Source organism: Lipophrys pholis (genome assembly GCF_963383615.2).
Source record: "Lipophrys pholis genome assembly, chromosome: 18".
Taxonomy (NCBI): Eukaryota; Metazoa; Chordata; class Actinopteri; order Blenniiformes; family Blenniidae; genus Lipophrys; species Lipophrys pholis.
This window is the reverse complement of record NC_137646.1, coordinates 17,751,654-17,776,001: the sequence shown is the minus strand read 5'-3', so window position 1 is coordinate 17,776,001 and position 24,348 is coordinate 17,751,654. Positions and strand designations below refer to the sequence as shown.

At 42.8% G+C, this 24,348-nt stretch overlaps 1 protein-coding gene across 2 annotated transcripts in view; it reads left to right on the top strand.

The window, feature by feature from the left end:
- Positions 1–24,348, top strand: part of LOC308124001 (adhesion G protein-coupled receptor L3) — a 236,365-nt gene that overhangs the window by 24,662 nt on the left and 187,355 nt on the right. For both annotated transcript variants that reach the window (XM_080486757.1, XM_080486756.1), the window contains exon 2: positions 4,390–4,478. The gene's annotated coding sequence lies outside the window, so the exon portion shown is untranslated. The remainder of the gene's footprint in view (positions 1–4,389; positions 4,479–24,348) is intronic.

The following is a 24,348-nucleotide window of genomic DNA, read 5'->3' as shown; positions in this document are numbered from 1 at the left end:
AAAAAACAGCCTGAAATGTTTCATTTGTATTAAAGCAGAAATGTGTGGATGTGCTGCAGTTTTGAGTCATCTTGAAATCAAATTTTCTTTGTATAGAATAGGTATTCATTGTTATTTCCCGACTGTATTTGTTTTTCCATTCTGATGGTGAAGTAACATAAATCATACTGTGGGGGTTGGGTGGATTTCCCCCCTCACCGCCAATAAGAATATCTCAGCTGAAGCGGGGCTGTATTGGACAAGAAGGGGGGAATCCTTCCCCCGGCATAATGCACACTGCAAATGCAATAAAGTGCAGAACAATAGCAGCTGTAATCTTATTCTTCCTTAATGGTTAAAGCCCTAATGCCGGCTATGTGGTGTTGCAGTGTAAACCTAAAATAACCCCGAGTGCTTTCATTAATGAGCATCCCAGCCTTAATAAGCGGCTTTCTCAAATGGTGTCACACCGGGTCATCCGTGCCTCGGTACTTGAATGCTGCCGCATATCTTTGAATGGAACAACCTCGTAGTAATGGTAGAAGATTGCCTTGGGTGCTGGGAACTGCCTGGCGTATATTTCTCTGGTCCAAAAGTCTTTGAAGATATTTTGGAAGCTTCAGTTCCCGACAACTGCCAGTGCTTTAACACCGATGATTACGAGGGAGCAGTAAATTTGGCTCTGATAGCGTCTCAGCTCAGTGAGGAAGACCAGGGAGAGGAGCAGTGGGTTTTAAAGGAGGAAAATGTGTGAAATTAAAGATTTGCACAATGGCGATAATTACCAGAAATTAGCCCGAACAAAAAAAACGGATCTAGTGGAAGCACATAATAAAAGCCAGCTACGGCCCGTTTTACCGTCCGGAATATGAGTTTAATTTTGGGTTGTCGGTGAACCGGGACTTTTCCTTTTAGTGCAACAGTTTGCGTTGGGGATTGTTGCAATATGGCGTGATTGTGTCCGTTTCCAAACACTTCCAGGCCTTCCAAATGACTGGCAGATGCTCCGTTGACCAAACTAGTTTCAGCCGTTTAGCTGGGTTGACCTATATCATCTGCTTTCGCTGCCAAAGTCTCAAACTCCATCAAACATAATAAACCACAGATTTGATGAAGCATGGCCCCGGCACTTGTGCCAAAGCCAAGATCGGCAGGCCATTGAGCCCAGATGATATTTAGAAATTTGGCAATACAATAACGTTTTTATTTATTAATCTTTTTGTTGCTTTTCTTTTGTAGTATCTCTGCGCAACTCAAAAAAAAGCCACATTCGGACTCAGCATGGATTTGATCAGTGACACATGTACAGTTTGAAATATGGCGCTCGCGACAAATGTTTTGGAGTTATGTTATGTTGCTGCCTTTTTTTTTGTATGCCATGCCCTAGTGTTGAAACAAACATGTTGACATGTGACGGGCAACCCATGTAGATTGGAACAAACAGGTTAAAAAAAAAGAAAAGAATCTTGATAATTCTGTCAGAACCAATATCTACCTAATTTGCATCGTGAACACACTGATTAAAGCTTTTTAATTTAATCTTCTAATTCAAGACCATAAGCTGTTATAGACACCTCAATCACAAAAGCTTTGGGGCTCATCAGTTTTATGATTGCATATAAGATCCAATTATAAATCATGTAAGGATCGTTGGCATCACCACAACAAACGCAGTAAGGTGCCATGTTTTTTTTTTTGTTTTTTTTTTTTCAAACACTGAAGGTGATGGGGAAAAAAAAAAAAAAACGCACTCTTTTCAACATCAATGAATACAATTCAAATTCATGTGCACGTGCAGTTCATTAATTCAGGTATAATTAATGTCAACCACTTCCCCTGTGCGCTTCGGTGCCAGCACAGTCAAAGTATATATTGAAAGTGTCGAGAGAAAAGTGGAACGATTGGAGGGACGTGAAGGCTGAAGAGAGAGAGAGGGAGAGAGAGAGAGAGAGAGAATGTGGTACGCACAAAAGATGGATTGATACAAAGGCAAAGAGCCAGCGAAGGACAGCGCAACGTGTTCGAGGGAAAACAGGACAGCGCAAAAGGTGACTGGGGGAGGCCGTCATCAAAATGCTAATGTCGTATGGGATATTTACTGCAGAGTGTTAATGCAGTTTAAAACAGGCTCTTTGTCCTGCAGCCCATCACCAAGCCCCTGTTGGGCCCTAATAAATCAGCCATTAAAAGCTGATGTGACCTGAATAGCACTTCATACAGCGGCAATCGGGCTCCAGCGCCAGTGTGGGAACCCAGACAACAACTGAAAAATTCATGAAGATGCTACTTAATAATGGCCGACCCAGAAGAGAGGAAAACAAAGAGTTTGCGCGAGATGTGACTGGGAGAAAGTAACATTTCTGACACTGATTGGGAATAATATAAGTAACTTTTGTAGGGCCTTTGCCCTGTTTACGCAACATTCTAAGTGAAAAAGTTTGAGAAAAGTTTTGCGTTTAAACGCCAACGCTTTAAAATCGAACATGAAAAATGTCAGGGAAGCTGACAAATGTACTTTTCATGTTGGGCCACTAGTGGGCACCGTTGGTTGTTTTTGTCATGAAAGCACACACACTCGCGTGGAGAGAACATTACGCTACAAATATTAACAATGGCGAGTAAACGGGACATTCGTATTGGACAGACCACCAAGTTGGATTGTAATTCTGGGTGACTCTCAACTATAAAACTACCAAGTCCCAGGAGCATATGGACTTGGAGTCACGCCATTCTGGAGGCCGCCACGTGCAGAAGAACTATTTACTACAGCTGTGGTGCACATACGCAGAAACACCATTTCAGAAAAGTTGTATCTTCACCCATTTACATGGAGATAGTCAGAACATTTTGAAAAAAAAATCACCATTGTCGTGTAAACAGACTCCCAAAATGTAATCAAAGTTTTCTGTTTTATTTTGAAAACGTTGTATAAATTGACTATCCCCAACCCTCTTGCATCGTATGACTTGTCATTAATGCAGTGTCTCTTGAAAACCTTTCAGACTATTTTCTAAACGTGGTCCAGTCTCACTCAGAGAAGCTGATTACAGTAGCGAAAAGTTGAAGGTCAGATTAAAGGTCAAAGGTTTCTTGTATGATGCGTTAAAGACTTGTGAAGACGTTTCTAGAATTATGGCTCAGGTCAAGTCAAAGTTGTCAAAAGTCAAAATGGAATTATTGGCTTATTGAAACTAAATTGTTTTGGGTGGAGACGCAGTTTGCGGAATTTTCGGATCCTATTCTTTACAAAATAATCCAAGAGACGACTAAGATCACATTGCTCATGAATACTCACGTGTAAATATGACCTGAGGCATATTTCTGTTATGTGGGATCAAACTGAAACAATTCAAATGTTGAATTAAGAAGATGTGTTTGTCTACTTTCAAAACTTAATCCATATGGAAGTTTTTGAATAAAAGAAAGTACGTTTTCCTTCTAACACTTCAGGTACGGCGCTTCAGAAATAATGTAAGGCAGACCGATAACGAGCTTTAGTTTGGACTTGTATCATTTTTCAGTTATTCATGTGCATATTTTTGACATTTTTTAATTCAGTTTATTTCAGTAAAGCGCAAAGATATCAACGATGTCAATTGATGTCATGTAATTCCATTAATTCACTGCGATCATCATCTTCTGCACGCATTATCCAGCGTATGGGTGGTGGCTGCTGCAGCCGACTATGGGTGAAGACGGAGTACACTGCATCACAGCACACACACACACACACGCCACACACTCGTATAACAAGAGGTTTAGAGTCATCAGTTTGCCCGAAACGCATGTTTTTTGGACTCGCATTGCAAAATGTGCACAGAAGAAGCTCCACCTGTACCACCTGTGTCGAGATCTGGGACATTCTTCCTATGAGGCGGGAGCGTTAAGCACTACACCATTATGCAGCCCTCGACTACGATAATGTCTTGAGATAATTATTTTCAGACACACTTCTTTTGCTCAAAAATAACCTAATTAGATTTTATGGGCCCGAGTTCAGAGTTCCTGTGTTTGACCCATTTTTTTTTGCAAATCCAATATCTCAGGGAAACCTTCACCTAATACTTTTTACGACATTCCTGAACAGTCTTCACTACATTTATTATTGCTGCCCAGACAGACATTAACGTCAACTGCAACTTTGGCGGTTAGTAAAAGCATCTGACTATGCAACGGTGGTTTTTGTTGCTCCAGTTTGTGCCTGTAAATCAGTGTTGGGCGTTAAATGCACACAGGCCTCCTGATGGTAACTTAAATTCATGTTTCAGACATTAAAGGTCCCTCCTCCTAAACTTTTAAGTTATGTCCCCTGTCACTGCTCTTGAAAGAATGAGTGTTGCTGTGTTTTACAGACGCAACACTATTACGCCCAGTTTCCTGACCTGCTTGTTCTCTTGTGTTTCCTTCCAGGTACAGACCATGCTTTTATTATCGGGAATGTGATACACGGGGATTTGTAAGCAGCAGCGCTCACGAGCCAGACTCCTTCTCGCACCGAGGTATTGTATGAGTTTGTCACCATTTCTGAAGGCATCAGACTTGATAAATGGGCCTGGAAATGTCTCATTGAAGGCCGTGAATACGCCGTAGAAGCAAGATTAAGCACACAAGATGTGCCGCCGCCACAGTAACACAACACAGTAATGAAGAGCATTCATGTGGGCCAATTGGGCTTGTTCTGTGTGTGCAATAGGATGTTTATGAAAATGATCCATGATAGGTGCTTATCTTCATATGCAAATCTGTGGGACACCAGTGGGAAGCCTTTAATTTCTGCCGCCGGCGACAAGGAGGGCTTCTTTTTCTTCTCTGAGATCAGGAAACCATATGTATCTACCGAGTGTGTTTGGATTTCATTCCCTGATGCAAATTATGTTGTTGGTGTAATCAGGCAAAAGCGCAGCCGGCTCCCGTTTCTCCACGCCATGAGTCTCTTGCTCTGTGCAACCCCCCCCCCAAACTCACCCACCCTTAACCAGTGAAACCTTCACGCACTGAGCTCTGTCTTCCTCCCCTCCCTGCCTGTCATTGTTGTCTTCGGTGAGCTCGTGTCTGCTCCCTGCTCCTTGTACTTATCTCCTTTCCCTTTCCTCGCTCACTTGTCACGCCAGCCAAAGCCTTGCCGTCCCCTCTCCCCCTCCCCCTCCCCCTGTCCTGCCGTTGCACACGTGCACCTCCCGCCACCCTCTCCATACTGAATGGAGCCACTGGCCTCGGAGCCCCCTGCTGTGAGCCTGGATTGAATTCAATTAGGGAGATTGTTTGCCCTCCAGAGTGTACTGGTGGGCTCTGTGGATGATAGGTTTGCCGGCTGATGCACCCCCCCTCCCCCCCACTCATGCACACACCTACACACACACACACACACACAAACACAAGCACACACTGCAACATCAATCTACACCAATTCCTCCACATCTGACTCGATACACCCCGCCCCGCTGTTCCTCTTTGCTTAACAACTTCCTCGTGGCAGTGCATTTTTTTTTTTTTTTTAAATTGGGGGGGGGGTCACACCCTGTTTACATTGCTTCTCAAGCCCCGGTTGATGTTTTTATGCGACTTTACAACATCGTACTCAACAAGATCAAGACATTAAAAAGTGGCTCCGCCGGAGAATGTGTCATATCACCTTTTTTGATAAGACCACAGAGCCTCATCTTCTCCATGTGGCTGCTTCATGAGACTTGCTGCGATGGGAGTTTTTCCCTGAGAGAATTAATTGGGACGTGTGTCTGAGCTCAATCCCAGTGACTACACGCACACGTTTCGGGGTAATCCCATTTTTAGAAATGAATTTGCCGGTTTGGTAGCATACCCAGCTCAAAGCAAAGGACGGTAAATGTTGCTGACACAGGAGTAATGATCACATTAGTTGCAAGGTGAAAATGGAATTGCGCTGTCATTTGAATAACATTGAGAGCAGCAGGCGGTAGTTATGCGTGCTGCTGGCTTGCGCTTTCTAGATATGAAGCAGAAAATCTGGCACAGACATAATGACTCTGGTCTTTATTCTGCATAGAAACACATTTGGACGACTTGTCCTACAACCCGCTGCTTTCCTTCAGATGTCGTGCTGGGTGACCGTGTACTGGTGCTTCTCAGAAATCAGATACTGTATTAGTGCTGAAAGATGTCAAATGAATTAAAAGCCGGGGGTCGCTTTGATGCTAAATATCCTAATGTGCTCCGACGTGGAATTACAAACTTCATTTGATGTACCTTCTTTTGCCTAATTCGTGGTCACTTTGTATTAGGCCTAATCTGTTTCATGGAGACTACTTTCTTGTGCTGAGCAACACTGAAACCTTATTTCCTTTGCATGTACAGTATTATCCATATAGATCTTGTTTTATTGAGGCAAGATCTCAAAGTCTGAACTTCAAAGCTTCCTTGGAGCTTTGTTGAATAGTGTGAACGTCTGTGTCCATTTACAATGCTTTGCATGCCCGATGTGGTTTCCTATAGCACCAGCTATTGAAGTCAGTCCGACCATAATGGGCCTGTGATGACATGAGGCGTGCCAAGTTTTGGTTCTGTTATCTTAAAGCCCTGCCGTTTGTTTTCATAGCGAGATCCTGGCCGGATTTCTCGAAATGATGCAAAACAGGTCATTTGAATGGAAAGGCAGTGGATTGCTTTTGGCCGATGTCAGCAGTGTTCTCCAATTTGAATCCCGTCCAGAGGTAGTTGACTTTGCCCGTCTTTGTTGCCCGTGTCCTGTTACTTGGGTGACCACGGTCAGCCCAGAAACAGGCCGTCTCAAGGATACCGTACAGGGTATCGAAAAAACCCTCTAAATGACCAGATTACCTCAAAGGCACACATTGCTTTATGTTGTGAGCGGCTGATAATGACAAATTTGTTGACAACAGGAACCGGCTGGAAATATATTGGCTCGGATGCGCTTGTGGCCATTTTGTCCCCGTTGGTGAAGCTGAGGTGAGCTTGTGCTATGTTATGTTCAGGAGCCACGTTCAGGCCTTCTTTTTAAATGATCCGTCGCAGCAACACATATTGCTTCACGCGCTCTGTGAATAATTGAGGAGTAGCGCTGGCGATGTCATGTGAATGGATGTGAGTTTTTAAATAAAATCCAATTTGGCTTTAATTGCTGCACCTCAGACCATGCCTCTTTGTTTTCTTTTGCGCAAGCCACTGTTTTGTTGTGAAGTTAAAGCAGCTGTAACCTTAATTATTCAGAATGTTGTTTATGTTTTTCCAGAGATGTGCTTATGTGTGTGCTTTGTTCGTGCTGATTGAGCACACTGGCAAGCATGCACACTGTGCTCTATGTGCATCTCCTTGAGCCTAATGTGGTGTTTGCTGAGACACGGTGCATGTTCACCCACTCTACCTCTCCCAATACAATATTCATGTCTTCACCTGCTCTATTGAACTGCGTTATCGTTATTAAACCCTATTTTTTTTCTTTTTTTTCATCCCCCAATCTGTAATTCCTGCATGCATCCGTGCATTTGTAACCCTGCAAATTGTATAATTCACCAAGGAATATAAAATACCTTATCGGAGCGAAGTGAGTTTTCACACTTTGACACAGCTGTACAAATCAGTAGTTCAGCAACAGTTAGGAGGGTAAAGAAATGTGTCAGGAGTTTTGGAAAATAAGACTATTTGATTTCACACCAAGAGAGCAAACAGAAGTTTGATAACATGCTAATGTGTCTGCTGGTGCTGTCATCAGTGCTTGTAACTAAATAGAAATTGCGAGCTCGCTCCATCGGGTAACAAAATCAGCATAGTTGCTGATAATGACATTGCATTTGTAATTAGGTGTCTGCTGCTTACACGAGTGTAGGACTCTTGGTTTTGGCGGTTCATGACTGAACTCACGATCAGTGCATATAAATTTCCAGGTTATATTCCCCCAAAAAAGATCTCAATGTGTATTTGGACTTTAGTGTAGTTTGAAATGTTCGTCTCAGCAGGTTCGACCTGGCCAGATTGTCTGTCTTCTCTGTTCTACTCTTGCTAAATCTTGAGACAGATTTTGCAAGACAGCGATTGCTCACATTTCCCAAATGGTCGACCTATTTCTTTAACTTCAGTGTGGGGGGCTGATTTTGGACACTATGTTTTGTCAGATGTTGATTTTTATTTAATATTTTTTTTGTCTTCTCCTACCATTCCATGTAAAGCCCTACATTGTCATTGCTTGTCACAGCCCACCTCTTCTTTCCCGTTGGGCTACGGAGGTGAAAGCGTTGCTCATTTTGATTGGTGGAGGTAAGTGGCTCTTCCAGTCTGACAGAGTATGGTGCAGAGTATGGTGCATTTGAATGGGAGCTATTTTAGCTGTTTCTGGACGGGAAGGGGTTTCTGGGATGTCAGTGAAAGTATCTTGTCATGTGCCTGGCTTCTCTCCTGATACCTGCCCTGGCATTTTTTTTTTCTTTTTTTTTTTGCGACTTAATAAAACAACACCCTTGACAGGAGACTCGCACAGCAGCTACTCACACGGCCCATTCTCTGTCATCTTCTGCCATCCGATCCATTCCTGCTGTCCCTGCTGTGCCCGTCCTCCCACCCTTATCTCCTTGCTGTGACCATTCATGCTAATGTAAAGGTACGGAACGATCAGTTAACGCCGATTAAACTCGAGCTCTGCTTGTGTTTCTGGGGTTTACAATGAAATCATGATGGCAAAAAAAAAAGAAGTAGAATGTCCCTAATTAAAAGAACACTGCTGTTTTTTGGACTTTGAGGGAACAAGCTATAGATATGGTAAGTGGATCGTGCAGTACTTGCTGATATTGCGGAAGCTGGTCTGATCTATTCTGATACACGGGGGAGGGTGGGACATGCGGGCTCACCTGAAAAAGCGTTTTTTTTTTTTGTTTTTTTTTCCCTCTTTAGCTTTTTTTGTAGCACCAAGTCTCCCTTGAACTTTTGCTGCACCCTGTCCAAAAGCTTCAGCTCTGGAAAGGTGTGCAGCTCTAATCATCTCTGTTTGATGTGCGCAGGCAGTAGGCTTTACGGAGGAGCCAAGATCTCTTAGGACATTAAGGGGAGAGGCGAGGGAGACGAGGAAGAGATTACTGCTGGTCTTTTTATAGAGGATCACTCCGTCTTGTCCTTTTTAGCTCACTCATTAGTTCTCGTTTCCCCCCAGAGGGTGATTTTCTCCTACTGTCTCTCGTCAAGACTTCTTTTGCTTCGGCAAGGTCTCTGGCGATCGAAAAAAACCAAATATGTGTCCCCCCGCCGCTTCCATCTTACCAAATCGCAGTCGGAACTTGTGAGGTCCTTCGTCATGGCTCTTCATGCTTTGGCAGCCAACCGAAAAAAAAAGAGGTGACAGATGAATCATGATTGCAACACGCTTTTCTTTGTTGACAGTGGAGGCTATGACATGCCTTTTCTTCATTTTCTTCCCCCAATTCTGTCCCTTTTCCTCCCTCCCTTCGGCGGGTACCTGTGAAATCAGACGTCCTTCTGTGCCCATCAAAAAATAACCAACGTTTCTGCCACTCCGCGGCTGGCTGTCAGCGGAGTTCACTGCCTGACAACCGGCGTACACGCTGAGGTAATCAGAAGTTGTCAAATGTGAAGTGTCCTCTGTTATGGCTGAGAACACCAGTCTGCATTTGTGGGTCCACCATTAGAGCGCTGGCCACAATCTAGGTGTACGGATGGCCTCTTTATCAACAGGAATCATTAAATAATATCCCTCCACTTCACATTTGGCACCAAAATTGTTGTTAAGCAGAAGGAACCGGAGACGCTGAGACATAATTGGAGCTTGTTGTCACTGCCAGCCTACCGGCCAACCCAGTTGCGTGATGGAGCGAGTCGTACACTTTCATGACCTCTTATGATTATACATCATCGTCAAGTACACCGAACGCTGTCCCTTTTTTGCATATTCCCGAGTGGTTTATGAAAATTTAATCTCCATATTTGTTCTCCATATGCATCGCCTGCTCCTCGGCCCCTGCGAGAGTAAGCACCTGTCTTATAAAAACACAACCGTAGAAATTATTGATTTGCATCTGTTTATGTGGGACGGAGCAGAGCACCTCCCTCCTGTCAGGCCCGCTGGCGATGAGCAAGGATCCCAAAGGTGCCATCTCACTCGTCTGTCCTTTTTACGGTGCCTCTAAACCGGGGATAGGGGCTGCAATCTGGTTCTGCCCTCCCTTGATTTTATTTACAGCCCCAGCCTGGCAATAAAGGGCACAATTTATGACTTTCTTTTTAATTAGAAATAATGTCTTGTAGAGTTTAAGTGATGGATGGTTTAATCAATATATAGACTGGCCGGCCCTCGTGATGAACGTCACTATTGACAGTGTGCGGAGTAGCCTAACTTAACACTTTGTCTTTCAAAGAAATATGTAGTGTGTCTTTGGTGATGAGAAGTGTACTGCACTTTTCATGAGTTTACGGTGTCCTGCTTCCTGGGCAATACTTTTTCAGTGGCAGTGGTTTTGTTTTGTTTTTTTCACTTGGAAAAAAAATAAAAAAAATGAACCTCTGCTGTCTGAAACCCCATTGTGTCTTGTGCCACATTTGTTCCGTTTAAGAAAAAAAACAAAAACAAAATTGCTGCAGGTGAGTTCTCCTAAATGCAAACTGACATGCAGGGACCCGTGCAATTCTCGGCAAAGGTAGAGATTTGTTTTTTTAAATGGTTGAAGAGATTCCTCCTTTTTCTTTTTTCTTCCTTGGGTTTAGAGAGTAAAGGAGGGAACGGGAAAGGATTATCAAGTAGAATAATTAAACAGGAGTCAAGTCAATGGGATTTGTTTCCTGGCGCTGTGGATAATTGCGTAATACACACCAGGGATGGAATTGTGGTACTCGACAACTGAAGTTCAATTTTGTCACTTGTGGCTTATTGTGAAGTGCTTGAGCGGGTTTCTGCCGAACTCGCTGCAGACGATAAAGTGGAAGCAGCACTTGTCAATTATCGTAGGGGGACAAAAAAAAAAAGGTCATTCAGTGTCAAATGCCAAAGCTGTCAAGGCTTTTGAACTTGAAGAGATTTACTGAGGTGATTTACTATGAAGTGTTGTGCAATTTTGTAAGCAACCATTATTTTTTGTTCCTGCGACTCATGAAATTGTGAAAAAAAACAAACAACCATTGTGTCTTTTTTTCATTGGTTACTTCACTTTTGAGTCACGTAATGGTGTGAGCACTGTCATGATCAGTGTGTGCGCATGTGTTGCCCATCATAAACTGGGTTCAGTTCCAGTTTCCGATGAGAAGTGGTTCCCAAAGTGTGTGACGGGCCCTGGGGGGGGGCACCACAGCTTCAGGCAAGGCGCAGCAGCTGGAGTAATCTGGGGGGACGTAAAGATGCTTTATCCCTGCACCATTTCCCCCCGTTAATTTCTTAGAAAAAAATTCTGATGTTACAATGGAGGCAGTTTATATATAAAGATTTGGTAACCTTTAACCATAACTAAAAAAAAACTCATGTCTTTTATTGCCTATCAATCTCACCAGCCGTTAGTTATTATATCTCTAAATTTGATATAGAAAGAAAATCCTGTGCTTAATTCTGAAGTCAAGTTAGATTTTGGTCTCATCCTCCTCCAGTTTGAAAACCCTTTCTCCGGGGGTAAATGAGACACGCTTGTCACTGGCTCGAATTCGGGGACCTGCAAAAGCCCTCAGTTCTGCACGGCGGCTGCCTACTGCTCCTTTGGGATGGATGAAATGTAGAGGAAAGATTCCACTGCACTGCTGTGTGACAAAGGAATGTTGTCTTTGTGGACAAACTGGTAGGAAAATGACACCCACCTATTCATTTTACAAATATTTCAGCTCTAACGTTTTTTTTTTTCAAATATATGTTTAATTATTTTGAAGCCACATGAGCATTTTGAATTCTGGTTGTGTCAAAAAAAACTAAAACAAAAAACCAAGCTGCTGTAAACGTCATTGCACTGATCTACTGAGACAAATTGTATTAAATTGCTGCACTTTTTTACCTGAATTGGGTGCTATTTTGTTAACGACAAACTCAATTCTGGCCATTGCAATGACGTCTCAAAAATTACTCACACGAGCTTGAACTAAAATGAAGTCCAACCTATTTCTTTCTTTTTTTTTTCAAACTTGTCCAGAGTAAATATGTAAGACAGGCTCAACTTGAAGTTAATATAGTTAATAATTGCTAACTTCAAGAAGGAATGCCGGAACGCGAACTTCACTTGAAGTGGTCTTAGTCTTAAACAGTGAATTAGATGAAAATTGTTAGCAGAATGATGCCTGTCTAAAATGTAGACCACCTATATGAAAGAGATCCTGAATAGACAGGATAATCTCACCCAGAACACACACACACGCGCACACACGCGCACACACGCGCACACACACACACACACACACACACACACACACACACACACACACACACACACACACACCCTTGTGCTCTGACCACAATACCTTTCTTTCTTATTGATTAGTGTTGCATTCACTGCCCTGGGCAGGTAGAGGCCTTAATAATGGCTTTATGTTTTGTTTTCATGGTCTCAGGAATAGAATAACCACGAATGACATGGATCCCGTGCTCCGAGTCCCTTTAGTCAATGGTTAACTGTTCTGCAGTGATTCAAAGCATCCGGGCTCTGTCGCAACTGACCGCTCTCCTGTAGATCTTGACCTGGGTATGTTTTCTTCACCCTCGCACACCACACCCACCAAACTAATTTCTGCTCTTTTTTTCCTCCCCCCCCCACCCACTCCCCAATTCCCTCGCTGTGCTGGCATGCATTAGCTTATCTGCCTCCTTTGTGAAACATAAGCTTGTAGATAAGTAGTATATTGGGCCAGGTTACTCATGTCTGTCTTGTTCATTCCTCAGAATCCTTTAATTCCCCCCAGAAACCTATTTCCCAGACTGCAGGTGGCCCGTGTTGTAACACGGAGGGCATGCCTGATCTCTCCAAAGCAAACACAGACATTTAGTCACTATGGCCTCCTTTGTATTCACTGCGAGTGCCGGTAATGCCCCGGTACGTATGTGCACCGCGAGTGTACACATGACTAATCCCGGAGGCAGTGTAAAAACATGCCACCGATAGGTTTGCAGCATTAGCGGAGATTAGCCATGGAGTCAGGAATTATTCATTTGTTGTATTTGCGCCGTCTTTATTCCTCGGTTGACTGATAAATGGCATGTAAACAGAACCCAACAGGGGATCTTTAACAGGGGTTACCCCTTAAGTCCACAGGTGTTTGCAGTTATGCTTGGTGTAACGTAGCCTCCGGCAGGATTTCGGTCGTCTTTCTCATAGCATGACCCACTTCTTGCAATTTCATGACACGCTGTACAGTAACTCCATCAAAGGAGCTGGTGAGCAGCTACAAACCCGAGCGAGTGCCCTCTGCCCCGAGACACCGACCAGTCCTGTCGGCAGGCCCGGGTCACTTACCACCATGATCTCTGTGCTTGGAAGTTAATTAGGAATTAGAACGCGGCGCGACCCACAGGATGTTATCCACGGGAAGAATAATGAACACCTGGAAATGGTAAGGAGCACAAGTCATTGCATTAAGACGTGTGAACTCTTGTGGCCTTTATAATTGTATTTTCTCTCTTGCCATCCATCGCCACGGAAATATTACTTTTTGAAGTAATTCACAAAGTGGCGTTCCCCCAGCTGTATAAATTGGATTTCTTTTTGACGTGTAATCTATGGCATAATATAGTTAGATATACACTGAAATTTATTAAACACAGATTACATTTAATGGGATTCTCATCAATGCCATAGAAAGACTTCGCGGAACCAATTTGCCTCACCTCACTTTTCAATAATTTGATGATTCTTGCAGGTTTGTGTGACTGTTTAGTGACAGCACTTGAGTTTATTGAGCAATTATCCCCGCAGTATTAAAATAAATGCACATTTCATATTACTGTTTTCTGTAGACTGTGAAAAAGCCTTTTTTTATTACTTGGTTTCACTCTGGCACAGAGTTATTTGAAATAACAGTCTGTGACATAAAGTTGAGATGGGTATAAAGTCCTGGAAATGTGAGATTGCAGGTCGAAGAGAAAATGGGTCTTGCAGAATTGCATTGTGTTGTATTATGCCGTTTCGGTACTTGTAGTGGAATCCTGGTGAAATCTGCTTTGCCTGACTATAACTAGCATTCACTGTGTGTGAGCAAAACAAAGCTGTCTCTGTGCTGTTTGTGCATTCAGGGGAAGGATGCAGCACAGGTGGAGCGTGGGCTCCACAACAAAAAATACAGACCCTAAAAATTACATATACATGCACGCTTTAAAAACAGGAAGAAAAAAAAAAAAATCCAATTTAACCTATAATTCTCATATTGCATTTCTGGTGCAGCTGGTGTGTTCGTGCGAGGTGACAGCAATTTTTATTTCATTCTCCCGGTGTATAAGACCCAGATTTGCTCCCGTCTGCCATATCATAATCATTTGGCTCGATGCCTTGATTCGAATTGGTGAATTGTTGCTCTCGGAGTAGGTAGACTGTGATACATCTGCTCACAGGCCGCATTATTTTATCAACTGCGCTCGCAGGTCACAGTGCAGTGGAGAAGGTGGTGTGTATTTTTATTTATTTATTTTTTTTACCCCACCCCACCCCACCCCCTCTTCCTCCCTGTCTGCGCTGGCAGCGACTATGCCCCAGTACACACGGTCCCTAGATGCAGTCTGGCAGGCCTAGTGAATCATCTTCCCGTCACAGGTGGGGGAAATACAACAGTGGGATTGGCAGTCCAAAGGTGGCGTCTGGCCCAGTCTTGAGTGAGGTGTTTGGCTTGTATCTGCCAGAAATGGCGCTATGTCATATTTTTTCATGCGATGGAGAGAAAGTAGTCGAGCAAGTTTGTTTCTCTTTCCACCCAGAAAGTGCACGGCAGTGATGCTGCCGATAACCTACAACTTACCCCCCCCCCATCCGTCTCTTCGGCATATGTTGCTGTGATCATGGCCCTTGATTGTTTGTGAGCCCGATCTTGCATTCCGTTAATTGTGGATGTGTTTTTCTCGCACGCTCACGGTTCGTTTCGGTGCCGGTTCCATCCGAGCGCTTGGAGGAAGGCGCTTTTTTCGAGGGCCGCTAATCAAAGGGAGACTCCTCGGGGCCGTGGAGGGCTCAGCTCGAGCAGCAGATGTTTCCCTCCTCTGTTAGCACCTCGGTTAGAGCTATCCTTATTTAAACAGCTCCAGCTAATGGCCCCTCGCTGGTGTCGGATACACCGGATCGCTTTTCTCCTCTTTTGTGTGAGGAACATGGGACCCAACGTGAAACGCCAGGGATATCTTGTTCCTCTCCCCGACACTCTCATTGTGCTCCTCTGTGAATTTCTGGCCAGAAAAATTCCTTTCACAGTAATTGGGTGTGAATGAAACACTTGCGCTCGCCTATTGTCTCCAGTACACTTTTGCATTCAGCCCAGTGCTTAAAAACAAGCCAAGAGAGAGGGCTGGAGGGGTTTAGGTTGTAGGAATTGTAGTACGAGAGATCAAAAGAAGACTTTGCAACCGCGGAGCAGTGCGTGAGGGAAATAACTTTCCCCCAAAAAAAAAAAAAAAAAAGTGGTCTGTGTGGTTTTTGCGTCCAGAAAAAGGAAGGAATAAGAGGGAGGGAGAATCTCTTTTCAAGAACACCGAGGCGCAGCAGCTTCTTCGGAAACGATCGTGTAAACGTAGGGCGGGAACACAAAGTGGACGAGCGCGCCGCTTTAACAGAAACAGCCAGCTCCGTTCCAGATTCTTCATATGGCGTACAAGAGATTGATTGAAAGATTTGGTGGGTCTAATTGTGCCGCACCATCTGCTCAAGTTACAGAACCTGCCAGGCATGTGACAGTTTCCAACAGGCTCACTGACGAGCAGATGTGTGTGTGTGTGTGTGTGTGTGTGTGTGTGTGTGTGTGTGTGTGTGTGTGTGTGTGTGTGTGTGTGTGTGTGTGTGTGTGTGTGTGTGTGTGTGTGTGTGTGTGTGTGTGTGTGTGTGTGTGTGTGTGTGTGTATTTAACGTCAATCTCTCTTTACTTTGTGATCACGTCATTTTTTTTTTTAAAGAATTAAGAAAGAAAATCATGTGTTAAATTCTACGGCGATGACATGCAAATGTGCACTGTGAAGGTTCTTTTTTTTTCTTTCCCATAATTAAATCTTCCTATGTGTGGCGCTGCCTTGTGTTCTTCATTATTTTGGGCTCTTTCTGTGATGTTGAAGTGCTTATTGTTTCTGTCAGGATTGCTATTGATATAACAGCCTGACAAATGTCATCAGCAGAGAGTGAATTTCCATAAATCAATCAAGCGCCCCCCCCCCACACACACAACCCCTCCATTTCCACAATGAAACAGATCGCCAGTGGAATTAAACAAAGGAAACTAACAATATGCTCTGCACTAAACATGCATACTAATTTATTCAGTAAACTAATTTGGTATTCAATGACATGGCCAAGGAGGGATTGTATTTGCACCAAAAATGCAGTTTTCACATGTATTAACAAGGCACCACAAAAATCCACGTGGGATGTCCCTTGAAGACCTGGTGCGACATCTGTGTTTTTTACCCTCGAGACGGTGGATGTCTTTTTTAGTGACGCTTTTGTATTCAACGCAGTAATGGAAAGTGCTCATGATTCACTCGCGTACGTGAGGGAGAAGGTGGAGCCATGTTTTGACATGTTCGAATGGAAGAAGTGGAAAGAAATGTCACCGCCGTTCTCAAAGGCTGTACATGCAAGCGCCTAATGTATTCAATCAATCAGTCCGTGGCGCTTTTAAATTATTCCTGAAGAGGGACAGCGCGGTGTTGCAATTTTCTTTTTGACAGTTAAATTAGAAATTATTATTTTAAAGCATCAACAAGAAGCCTTTTTTAACTGATTAGCTCAAGTATTGCAAATGTTAGTGTTGCCATCCTTGATCTCGTAGCTTGCTAATTAGCGTGCTAAATTAGTTTGATGATGTAAAAAGTGCTTTTGACAGTGATTTGAAGTGATGGCAGCCATTATTAGCATCAAAGCTAATGCTAAGCTAAGCCACTTCCACAGGGTTCACATTCATTCTATAGGCACAAGAGTGGCATCAATCTTTTTTTCAAAAAAGTAAAATATATGCAATATGCAAGTTTTCTTTGGCTGCTCTGAGTTCTTCACACAGTCAAAGAGCACATACTTGAGATGAATTTGTGACCAAGGCCCCATTTACGTGACAATGTTTTTAGCGTTTTCGTTTCAGAAATCTTCAATGTTCAAACAGACACTTTTCGAAAACAAACAATATGCTGTCCATCTCCTCAAAAGTTTCGTATTCCCACATAGACTAGTCAGGGTGTACGCCACCTTTTCCCATGGCCAGCAAAGATCGGCGACAGCGCCATGTTAAGTTGGGTGAAGCTGTATAAAAGAATGATGGGAAAATAGGCCATATCCCAACCACAGTTAGAGATGTTTGTTTCCCGGGAGATGGTGCCTTTTTTTGACAGACGAGCTACTTTTGCTCAAAATACTGCAGAAATGAATGGTGGTTCTTGTAGATACGCCTCGGAATACAAGGCGCGTGGCAGCGCAAGGGGACACTCTTAATATTCGGCGGGTGGTCGTAGTGTTTTTTGTGTATTTGCTCCGGAAATATGGAGAAAAGTTTGTGCGGCTTTGAAGGGCAGAGTCTGTTCAAGTTCAGCGCATAAACAAAGAAAAGGAAGCGGTTTTAACTGATGAAGCTACAGTACACTGCTCTCTATTTTCAGGTCCAAAAACGGGATAGAATTCACCTGAAATTGGACACCTCAGTCTTGCCAAAGGGAGAGACACCAGATTAGCAAATAAGGTAATTGCATTTGCATATCAAATCACCAACAACTCTCCTTCTGTTCCTTTGTTCATGCCAGGGGTTTGATTTAGCTTCGGCATCTCCTTGCACTCCCTCTTCCTGGAGATTTTACAACAAAGTCTGTCATGATTCGTGTGAGACCTATTAATGGCAAAAGGTATACATACATTTATAAATAATACTCTTTTCTTTTATAAAAAAAAGAAACCCATCATATTTCATTGCTAGTTTCCTTAAAACCACATGTTCAGTAGCCCTTTCATGTCTGTCGGGGCAAAAAAAAAAAAATGCAATTTCCGAGATTTCCGTTCATTGCTATATATAAAATCCAGCTGAGCTCAGGCGTTCACACTGTGAACATTTAACAGCCTTATTCATGGAGTTATCAAGCCCCAGTATCCACAGCACACACACAAAAAAAAAGTAAATGATAGGGAATTCTTGTAAATGTCCAACAGCGATCCAAGCCACTTAACATGACAGTAAAGCAGCTGACTGTTAATTTACATGCCAGGCCAGAACTTTAATTGGTGCCAATCGTACAGATGATGTTAGAAATGTCATGGTTTTAGCAGTTGTGGCTCAAAATGTTGGAGAAGTTCAGCTTGTTAACTGCGGAGCGTTTTCCCCATGACCATCAAGAAGATACAACGATCAAAAGTTATGTCAACTACCATTACAGTTATGTCTCAGTTGTGCGTCCCCGTTTCCTGATTTGGGCATAAGAGGCGAGGGATATTGGCATGTGTTTCATATTCTGCATACTCATTTCCCCAAGTCCCTTTCGTAATTATTATTCAGTAGATGCACTGCTTGGCACAAGGACAAAAGTTTGCATAATTTATGCAAGGCCGTCATCAATTTTTGAAAAATGGCCCCAGCTTTTTTCTTGCGCTTTTAACTAAATAGATGCACGTCAGCCTGGACATAAAATGACCGCAAGGAACAGAGAAAACTTTATTTATATCTTTGCCTAAACTTTGAACCAATGCAGATTTCCGAGAGTGCCATGTCCAACTCCAATAAATTCGTCTGATTTTGCTCTCCAGAGTCTGCCATTGTCTCCCGCTGGGACGAGGCGCCGACACCTTAAGAACAGTTTTGAGATAATACTTTAGTGAGGCACTTTTTTTTCCCTGCCTCCTCCAGAAGACGACTTCTCAGACAAAGTATTTGGAGATGAGCTGGGTGTTATAATGGCACACTTCCTCTGGATGTGTCCCTGAGGGCTCTCACCTGAGGAGTTATTTCCAGCATAGTGCTCACAGGAAACGATCCCTCTGAGGAGGGGGGGAAAAAAAAAAATAATTAAAAAAAAAATGGGGGACTTTGTTATTCCATATCCCAAGAGAAAGTGCTCTATATTCATCCTAATGACGAGGGGGGCAGTGTAAATAAACTCCAGTTACTGTGAGTCTCTTCTCATCTCCATACATCCTACTTTACAACACCCCCACCGCCCCCCACATAATCCTGGCTGTAAATGTTTTCCCACTGCATTGTCCACTCTTTTGGATTTCAGTAATCTATGGCTTGGATGACGTAATCCACTTCTTTTGCCAGAACATAACGAGGGGATCACTTTTGTGTGATGTCCTGCAAGGATGGAAATTTGGCATTTGTCCTATAATTTCCAAACGGGTTTTGTTCATTGGACTGGGGACCATTATCCTGAATTCTGGAGGTAAATTGCAAGATTGAATAATAAGCCACTTGGCTTCACTGCTTGTTTGTGCAGTCCGCAGTGTTCTTGTGAAGAAAATAGGAGCGTAAAAATACAAGCTTTCCCGCTTCTGTTCTTTCACCTGCTGTGCAAGATTTACAAGACATTTTAATCATAAAGAAGTGTGGTTGTATTATTGCGTTTTCTTTATATGATCATATTTTTCCAACCTATTTTAATCACAATTCGTCTTTACGCCGTATTTAGGTAAATCAGACTGTGAAAGGATCATTAAATCTCCTGGCGTTTGATGGTTTTTAATCAGTTTTGCTGGCTGACTCTTGCTGCATCAATCAGTCGACTAATAATTTCCTTTTGTAAAAAGATTTGCGATCTGCTGCATGTTGCAACACCGTTTCTTCCAGCGAGGGCCGCTTAAATGGGCTTATGTTTCCATGTGAACTGAGCTCATCAGTTCATATTACATCTCTCTCCATGCGGACGTCACATTTCCATTTAAACCTGCTGTTTGCATCTGTGGAACCAATCAATAACCCAGCAGAGTGTGTTATTTGCATGGTAACCACTGCAGAGATGACAAAAAAAAAAAAAAGAAAAGTGGAGCTTCGGTGGGGAAGTCGATTCGCGGGAGAGTCTGTGAGGTCGCCTGACGGCAAATCTTCCCTTCGACCTTCAAAGAGATTTGTTTGGAGAGAAGTGAAATTAGCTGTAGAAATTCAGAAGTTCAGTGATTCATTGACTCTGCAAAGAGGGATGGAGGGCAGCGAGGCAGAAATATTTCAAAACCTTCTTCTCTCTCTCTCTCTTTTTTTTTTTATCGAAGAAAACTGATCGATGTACTTTACTTTAGTTCTGGGCCTTTCGGGATATACATGTATTAGTTGACATGCCATGAAAAGCAGCACCTAAGCCAGGGTTTTGTTTTTTTTCTTTTTTTCTTGTTGTTGTTGTCAAGATTTCAGGACCGCTATAAAGATGCATCTCACTTTGTGACCTCTAGAGCTGTGGAGTTTGAATAAATACATATTAACAAAAGATTTGTCTGATATCCCAACAAACTCCGAGCCCTTCCTCGCCCCGTCAGATTCCAGTCTGACCATTTATTACAGCGCGTGTGAACTTGCATGGAGACAGTGACGGACGACGGCCGACGCTCAACTGCATTTCATTGCACATTTCGCTTCACGATAAACCACACAGCTTTACCAATAGATCCTCTCATAGTGCGCAAAGCTGGCTGAGCCAGTGTTTGTAACCTTTGCGGAGGTCTTTCAGGAGGACGAAACTTCCTAATGCTGAGAGCAATCGCTCGAGGATATGTTTCTGATGGGTATTTTCTTTTTTTCATCTCCCAGAGACAGCTTGAGTTTATCCTTTTGTCCATCGGTTTACACACAACACTGCCGAAAGTCGATATGAAGCCATATGGCACCCTGAACCCTCCAACTACAGTCATCTAAGTGCTTCATTTTTCACACTCGCATGGGGTCCATTGTATTTATAATTCATGTAGCGGAAGGGCAAGCTTCACACGGCAGACAGGGCATCATATGCATATTTAAACAATTTAACACCCACAAATTGCATTGCTTGTCTCTGCTAATTCACAAAGATGATTTTTAAAAATTTTTTTTTAAAAAAATAAAAAATCTCGAGCTGATGAAAATGTGACCCAAGATATGTTTCCCTATTAGAAAGCAATAAGGGATAAATAGCTTTGCAGATGTATAATAAACGAGTGCTGTGAAAGACTGCAGGCACTAAATAATTTCATTTTCAATCGTTCAAATATGATGGCCTTATTGAAATTTTAAATCAAGTCTCTCTCTCTCTCTCTCTCTCTCTCTCTCTCTCTCTCTCTCTCTCTCTCTCTCTCTCTCTCTCTCTCTCTCTCTCTGTCGACAGGTGGTTTATTTCCTATGAAGTATCATATGCAAGTCTCGCTAATAACAGACATTATCAGTCAGTCAAGGCATGCACTTAACACTTGTTTCCTGTTTCGGCACAGATTCCATAGGAGCACAGGCGCACGTTCCTGCTCCTCGCACTCCATTCTAGCATGTAATGCGAGTCTAGTTTCAGGCTCGGGCTTAATAACGGCTCTCTGGTGGTTAATGTGCAGGTCATGCTGTTGATGTGGTGTGATGTACATGTGCTCCATGTGAATGAAGACTTACTTTGACTTTGCCACGTGTGCCTTGTGTGCTTTGACTACTGACATACCGCTTAGGAAGTGTGTGTGTGTGTGTGTGTGTGTGTGGTGGGGGGGGGGCTTGCAGGAAGGGTGAGGTGTTGGCATTAATGGGTAATAGTTGAGTTTCACAGCTGCGCCGTCAAGTTACTGTCTATATCTTTATTATGCTTAGATATGACCTATATTATAAAATATCTAAAATGAAAATTCTATGTGGGGATAAAAGGATAATAAGCGAATAGTAACAAATGGTAAGTAATAAAATAAAGGAGTGACAGTCCTGCAGAAAGCCCCACAATGCAAACAAAACTGCAAAAAAAGTTGTGTACCTGCAAGAACCCCCCCCCCCCCCAGTCTGCATTGCACTATAGTAGCACACAGAGCGAGGAGGAAAATAATCTCGCCATTAGTGCTGGTTTTTCCAGCTCTTCCCCCCCCTAGGTTCTGTTTCTGAAGTTCTTATCTCGCTGCACCGCCACAAATTGGAAGTAGAATTTGCGAATGAGTTTCCAAGTTATTGCCAAACGTTGGCCGGGGTTTGCCGCTCCGTTGTGTGACTTGCAGGACTAAAAAAATGTGAAGCTTGAATTTTGACCATGTTAAGAAAAAAAAAGTTTGCAACTTTTTTTCTTTTTCTTTTTTCTTTCCGTTTTTTTTTTGGCCAAATTGTTGGGGATGTTTCAAACGTATTTCAATTTAGTTTCCACAAATTCAAAAGTGTGAAAAAAATGAGAAAGAAGCCTCAGTCTGGTTCTCATCCAGGAGCTTCTGCACTTCTTTTATGAGGTCTTTGCTTGATGTAACTGACATTTTGCAACATGATGTAAGAAGTGTGGCTGGATGGATTTTCTTTGGAGAATATGGTGCAGATTTTGGCCGATTTTCCATGTCAATATCAAGTGAGTTCTGGTCGACACAGTACTCACTGCAATAGTTTTAAGAAATGTGTACAAATATGTGAACTGCTCCAACAAGTTTCACCTCCATGTTATTTGTTGTTTTCATGGAAACCCTTAAGTAAACAAGAAACCTCTTTCCTGTAATTGGAGTAACAGATTATCTGATTTGTGGAGTAACTAGGTTTCACCCTGTAATCAGGTTACTTAAGTGCACATTAACATTTAATGTAGTCGGGTACGAAACGCCCTATATTCATGTAACACCTGCTTTCTTCAGTCCATTGGCACACGCTATTGATTCGTGTGAATAAAAACACAGTTTGAATAATTCCGCTCACTGGAAAACGAGTCCACGGCTTTTTGTAGCCCATACAGTTTGTTCAGCATGTGAGGATTTTTTTTTTAATTTTTTTTGTCATTTTGGAAAAAAAATCTAATGGCATCATTTAAAATCAGTTGTTTTGTCAAATATTTGCCAAAAAGTTTAAATAATTTCACCATTTGCACTTTTTATGAAACAGAAATATTTCACGAAAAGTTCATATTGATTGTGATGATTAATGCTGAAACAAAGAAAAGGTTAAAAGTTGTTCGGTTTTTGTGAAAAAAGTCAAACATAGTTGGAAGTTTAACAATATATATATAAAATCATGCATCTGTAAAATTCTAAATACTCTGTTGGTTGTGCTTGCAGTTGTTAAAATATATATATATATATTTTTTAAAACAAAACAGTCAAATAAAACTACTTGAGTCCACTAATGCTGAATGAATGCTCACGGTGCAGATTTCTGCATACCTCGTTTCAGCTCAGCCCCAGACAGCTTTGTCTCACACGAGCCATTTGAAATTTTTAACGGATCGTCAAAAGAAGCTGTCAGGACCGGCGCGCGCGGTGAAAATCCCTCAGACGTGCTGAGTTATCGGTCCGGTTTGCCGAAGGCATCAGTGCGAGGAAAAGGGTTGGGGGTTGGGGGAGGGGGGGTTCGGCTCACTGAGGTGTGCTTCAATCTAAATAATGATTTGCAGAGTGGGACTGAGCAGGGGGACGTTTCTCCGCGTCACTCCACTTAACACGTGCCCTTTCCGTCGCCGAGACAGATTGTCTGCCGGGAAAGTTGTGGCTCTGTCTTGTCTCTCTTCTGTCTTTTTTTTTTTTTGTTCGGGCCAAAACCGAAGCAACGTTTCGGTTACTTAAAGGCTGAAGCATCTGGGGGTTGGAGAGAGAGAAGAGAAATATGAGTATCTCAGTTTTTTCGAACCCATCTGTGGGGAAAGGGCACCGGGAAGTGTTACGATCTGAATCGGGCTCCGACAGTGTTACAAACTCGTCGACATAGTCCAGAAAGGTTACACCTGCTCTATTGTGTTATTTCTATTTCAAGGTATTTTAATTACCAATCCCACCTCATTTTCTGTATCCTGGCTATGCAGCTGCTTGTGTCATAAAATTGCATTAGCCTCTGTCAACCTTTCTTTTTTTTCTTTTTTTTTTCTTCTTCCCCCCCATTATGATGATTCAGAGAAATCTTTGTTTTATTCACATTACGGTTGGAGCGGAGCGCCCGCGCACCGAGGGAATGGCAGCATACTGGGAATGTGTTTAGGCTGATGGCAGTTTCAGCTTTGGGCAGTGTGCGAGGTTAAAGTAGATGCTGCGTATATGCAGATAAGGCCGCGGCGATTGGAGCAGAAATGATTGCAATTCACGCTCGTGGGCTTTCTCTTCACACAGTTTAGACAGCGGAAGACAAGAACACAGCAGTACATGTTGCCAT